Below are 5,955 nucleotides of genomic sequence, written 5' to 3'. Positions count from 1 at the left end.
CTTTGTTTCCAATATATGTGTATATATACGTATATATATATATACACACACACACACAAATACCAAACCCACTGCCATCGAGTCAACTCCAACTCATAACAACCCCGTTTCCAAGGCAGTGAATTTTTACAGAAGTAGATTGCTCCATCTTCCTTCTGTGGAGTGGCTGGTGGGTTTGAACTGCCAACCTTCTGGTTAGCAGTCAAATGCCTTAGGCACTGTGCCACCAGAACAGCACCCAGCTTTAGTAGGTAAAGTGAGTTAATAATCTTCTAAGTTACAGTAACGATTATGATGGTGTGATGTTGCTGTTTTTGTCCAGTCCAATGCCATGCTCATAGTCCTTGCTATGTTTAAGCCCACTGTTGCAGTCACTGTGTCAATCTATCTCTTTGAGGGTTTTCCTCCTTTTCACTCTCCACCAGGGACTGGTCCTTCCTGATAATATGTCTAAAGTACATGAGACCAAGTCTTGTCATCCTCGCTTCTAAGAAGCATTCTGGCTATACTTCTTCCAAGACAGATTCAACATTCTTTGCCATTACCATAATCCAAAGGCACAAATTCTTTTTCGGTCTTCTTTATTCATTATCCAGCTTTCACATGCATATGAGGCAACTAAAAATAGCACGACTTGGGTCAGACATACTTCAAAGTGACATCTTTGCTCTTTAACACTTTAAAGAGGTCTTTTGCAGCAGATTTCCCCAGTACGATTATGTCATCTGATTTCTTGACTGCTGCTTCCATGGACGTTGACTGTGGATTCAAGTAGTGCCTAAGGCATTTGACTGCTAACCAGAAGACTGGCAGTTCAAACCCACCAGCCACTCCTTGGAAGGAAGACTGGGCAATCTACTCCTGTAGAAATACCACCTTGGAAACCCAAGGAGAGGTCGCTATGAGTCGAACTGACTCAATGGCAGTGAGTTTGGTTTTTCTGGTTTGACGTCAATATCTTCTGTGTATTGTGATGTTACTTATTGATCCAGTTTTGTTTTCTTTATGTTGAGGTGTAATCCATACTGAAGACCACAGTCTCTGATCTTCACCAGTAAATACTTCAAGTCCTCTTCACTTTCAGCAAGCAAAGCTGTGTCATCTGCATATTCCAAGTTGTTAATGAGTCCTTCCTCCAGTCCTGATGACCCATTTCTGCTTCATATAGTCCAGCTTCTCAGATTTGCTGCTCAGCATATACACTAAATAAGTATGGTGAAAGGACACAACTGTGATGTACACCTTTCCTAATTTTAAACCATGCAGTATCCCTTGTTCTGTTTTCTTTGAACAACTGCCTCTTGGTCTCTGTATAGGTTCTTCAAGAACACAATTCAGTGTTCTGCAATTTCCATTCTTTGAAATGTTATCCATAATATGTTATGATTCTCACAGCTGAATGCCTTTGTGTAGTTAATAAAACACAAGTAAACATATTTCTGGTATTGTCTGTTTTCAGACAAGATCCATCTGGCATCAGCAATGACATCCTTCATTCCACACCCTCTTCTGAATCTGGCTTGAATTTCTGGCAGTTCCCTTTTGATGTATTGCTGCAACTGTCTTAAAATTATTTTCAGCAAAATTTTACTTGTGTATGCTATTAAGACTATTAAATAATCTCCACATTCTGTTGGATCACCTTTCTTTGCAATGGGCAAAAATACGGAACACTTCCAATCAGTTGGCCAGGTGGTGGTCTTCCAAATTTCCTGACACAGACAAGTGAGCACTTTCAGCATTGCATCTGTTTGCTGAAACATCTCAATTGGTACTCAGTCAATTCCTGGAGCCCTGTTTTTCACTAGCGCCTTCAGTGCAGCCTGGACTTCTCTCAACACCTTCAGTTCTTGATCATATGTTACTTCCTGAAAAGGCTGAATATCCACCAACTTTCTGATGCAGTGACTCTGTGTATTAACGTCTGTCTTCTTTTGATGTTTCCTGTGTCATTCAATATATTGCCCATAAAATCCTTCAATATTGCAACTCGAGCTTCAATTTTTTCAGCTTGAAAAATGCCAACTGTGTTGTTCTTCTCTTTTGGTTCTCTAACTCCAGGTCTTTGCACATTTTACCTTGTCTTCTTGAGTCACCCTTTGAAATCTTTTGCTGAGCTCTTTTACTTTATCTTTACTTCTACTACTTCTTCCATTTGCTTTAGCCTACTCTATGTTCAAGTTTCAGGCAGTGTGATAGCTACCATTTATTAAACATTTACTAGTTGTGAAATACTGTGATAGGTACCGTATAAAATAATCTCATGTAATCCTCAACCATCGTGAAAGGTCAAGATTGTCATTTAATAGATAAATAGGTTCAGAAAATAATTTCATTAAGGACACAAGAGTAAATGGCAGAGCCAGAATTCAATTTCAAGGCTGTATCATTTTTTAAAAGGCTCCCTAGGTGATGGTGTAGTGCCTAAAGCATTTGACTGCTAACCAGAAAGCTTGCGGTTCAAACCTACTGGTCATTCCTCGGAAGGAAGGTCGGGCAATCTACTTCCACTGTCCTACCACCTTGGAAACCCAGGAAGGGTCGCTATGAGTTGGATCAGACTTGATGGCAGTGAGGGGGTGGTGCAAATGGTTAAGCCCTGGACTACTAGAAGAAGGTTGGTGGTTAGAACCCGCCCAGGGGCACCTCTGAAGACAGGCGTGTTGATCTTCTTCCAAAAGTTCACAGCCTTGAAAACCCTATGTAACAGTTCTACTCTGCATACGTAGGGTCACCAAGAGTTGGAATTGACTAGACAGTAACTAACAACAGTGTTACTCCAGAGCTCAAGTTTTTTTCCACTGCATGCCTTGTCTCAAGAATAAAAATATGACATCAGCCTTAAGGATTAAAAACAATGTTAAAAATTAATCTCACCTACCTGTTTGGTACTCTCTGGCCCTAGCCAGAAGGAGGTAAAAAGGGGGGAAAAGACTTAAAAAAAAAAAAAAAAATAGTGGACATCTGAATAAAGGGTTGATTGGAATAGAACCAGGGGCAGAGCTACAATGAGGCCTCTCTTTTTCCCTCTGCCAGGGCAGAAATGAGCCACATCCACACACCAGGGGCACATCGATCAGGTGCCTTCATCCCAAGGCTGCACACACCTTGGTTTACTTGAAAATGCAGTATTCTTGGTAAAATTTCTATCACAAAAGCCTGAACAGAAATAAGTTCTAAACTACTGATAACCAATTAATAATCTACCTTCATTGTTCTTTGTATTACTGTTATTATTCAATTTTCAACGCCTCTCATTATTTTTTCCCTGTAATTTAAATTTTCCTACCTCCCTTCTCGTCTATGACCTTTCTCCTCCTAACTGCAGAAGGTCACATCACACCCAGCTCCCTACTTCCCAATCTCTTCCACATCTTTCCAGTTTCTCCTACATCATGACACTCTTCACACTTCTACTCACCAACTGTAGAGATTCTCACACCAAACCCAATTCTCACACCAAAAACCCTAACCCCTCCCTTCATCCACTCCCAGCTCTCCTGCTCCCACCTCTCAAACCTCATATACTTCCAATCCTTCCACGCCAGCTCTTAAATGTGGCTCCTCGTCCCCTACACCCAATCCCACCTGCCCCCTCTTCCCACACAGAATTCCACCCCCATCCCTCTCTAACTCTCAGGCATTCCTGCTCTCTTTCCTTCTTCACTCTTCCCTTTTTCCCACTCTCTGAGCTTCCCGCTCCCCCAGGGTCCAATCTCTCCAGGCCTTTCCCTATCTTCTGTGATCAACCTTCAAAATCCCCTTCCTTGACCAGCTTCACTTTCCTCAACTTCATAATCTAAAACCTCTACTTCCTTCTTCCCTACCCCAATCCTAGCTCCCTTCCTCCCTACACCCCTGAAACCCCACTCCCTTCTCTCCTTTCCCACTATTGCGATCCTCCATCCTCATCTCAATTTCTACGCATGCCCCTCCGCTAGTCCAGCCAAGCTAATACCGACCCTTCTCCCAAACCCCCATTCTCACACGCCACCATCTCTTTGCACCCTGACCCCACCCTTAAGCCCATCCCCCATACCCTTATTTCCTCATCCTCACACACCTCCCACAACCTACACCCCGATTCTCGCCCCCACCCGCAGGTCCCTCACGGTTCCGACCCTCCTTCACGCCCCTCCCCCGCACCCACACGCCGTCCCAGGCTCCGTGAACGGCCCTACCCGCGGCTGCCACCTACCTGTGCCCCTACTCGGGGCAGCGAGCAGCACCTTTTCTGTGGCGGCTCCCGCCTCCCGCGGCGTGGCTGAGGGCGAAGCGACTTGGAGCCCCAGGCACAAAGGTAGGGAGGGTGGGCCTTAGACAGAATGGAAAGAGGGAGGGGGCTGGGGGCGACTTGGAGCCTTGGGACCGCGGGGCCGACGGGGGCGGGGGCAGGGGCGGGGCAGGAGAGGCACGCTTGCGCGGGTCCCGGCATGAGGGGAGGAGCCAATTCTGGAGGCGGGGCCGGGGACTGGGTACACGACCTGAGGGCGGAGGACTCTGAGCTGGGAGAGGTGAGGACTGCGCATGTGTGCTTACGTAAGAGCGGATTCCACGGGTTCTTCCGGCCCGTGGGATGAAGCTGAAATGGGGGAGGTTAGGCGGCGCTAGTACAGGCACTTTGCGTGGGGAAAAGTCCTTGGGCGGGATTGGGCAGCTAGGCTCGCTAAACAGAGAAAAGCGAGGAGGAGGCGGGGGCGGCGCCGGCCGGGTGAAACGAAAAGCCTGGCGATGAGAGATCTTGAAGGCAGCGGGCGTGAGGGGCGGAGTCTGGGCGCGCTGCGTGGGGCGGGGCGGGGCGGCTGGGAGACTTCGAGCTGGGACAGTCTGTGTTACAGGAGCTAACCCTCGGCCCAGGCGAGCGGGTTGCCGGGCTAGCGTTGGGCAGACTGCGGGGTAGGTGGGAGCTTGGCTAAACTAGGCAGAAGACGGGGAGCTGGTGGTGAAGGCAACGAGCAGTAGTTGAGGGGGTGGTTGTGGAGAGATGCCTGGCGTAGGGGCGCGCGACAGGATGATACCGTGGGGCGGAGGCTCGTTGGGGTAGCGGGATGAGGGAAGTGTGATGCAGGTCTGTTCTCCGTTAGGCCCTAGTGCCAGCCACAAACTTTTGAGGCTGTACAATAGTGTTTTGACCCCAAAAAGGGGGGAAAATTGCTAATTGAGCTACTGAACTGTAATATAGCAGCTACAACGTAACCCATATATTTATGAAACCCCACCCACTGCGGTCGAGTGGATTCGGAATGAAAGCGACCCTATAGCACAGAGTAGAGCTACCCCATAAAGTATCTAAAATTGTATACCTTTATGGAAGCATACTGACAGATTTGTCTCCTTTACGGGGGATGGTGGGTTCAAAACGAGGACCTTTAGCTTGTCTTCTTCTTGTTATGTGCCCTCTAGTTGGACCCGACTCAGTGAGTCCTCCTTGGGTTTCCAAGGCAGTATCACTACAGAAGGAGATTGGCCCATCTTCCTTCCGTGGAGTGGCTGGTGGGTTTGAACCGCCAGCTTTCTGGTTAGCAGTCAAGTGCCTTAGGCACTACGCTACCAGAGCTAAGCGTTTAACCCCAGCGCCACCAAAGTGCCATATAATTATGAATTTAGTGTAGAATATTGGTAAATTTAGGATTAAATTTTTAAATTAAATTTTGGGACGAGGCTTTTAAAGTATGAGTATTTAGGCCCCTTGGAGGTTTTAAAATGGTTTGGACTGAGGAGAAGGGTTTGTTCCTCTAAACAATATCAAGCCTTTATTATATAGTATATTAACAATATTAAAACACAAAATGTAATAAGTATAGTAAAATAAGTATATTAAAATATACTATCTAGAACTAACCAGTATTCTAGATGTGGATCACTCTGTGTGCTGGTATGTTTGTCGGTCCGTTTTCCTCGACTGTGAGCTTGAAGACAAGAACTAAGTCTTAGTCTGTGATCTTTGTCTTGGGT

This window comes from Orycteropus afer, unplaced genomic scaffold (assembly GCF_000298275.1).
Source record: "Orycteropus afer afer isolate SDZICR_OR568_19922 unplaced genomic scaffold, OryAfe1.0 scaffold00145, whole genome shotgun sequence".
NCBI classification, from domain to species: Eukaryota; Metazoa; Chordata; class Mammalia; order Tubulidentata; family Orycteropodidae; genus Orycteropus; species Orycteropus afer.
Note: the sequence above shows the minus strand (reverse complement) of the source record.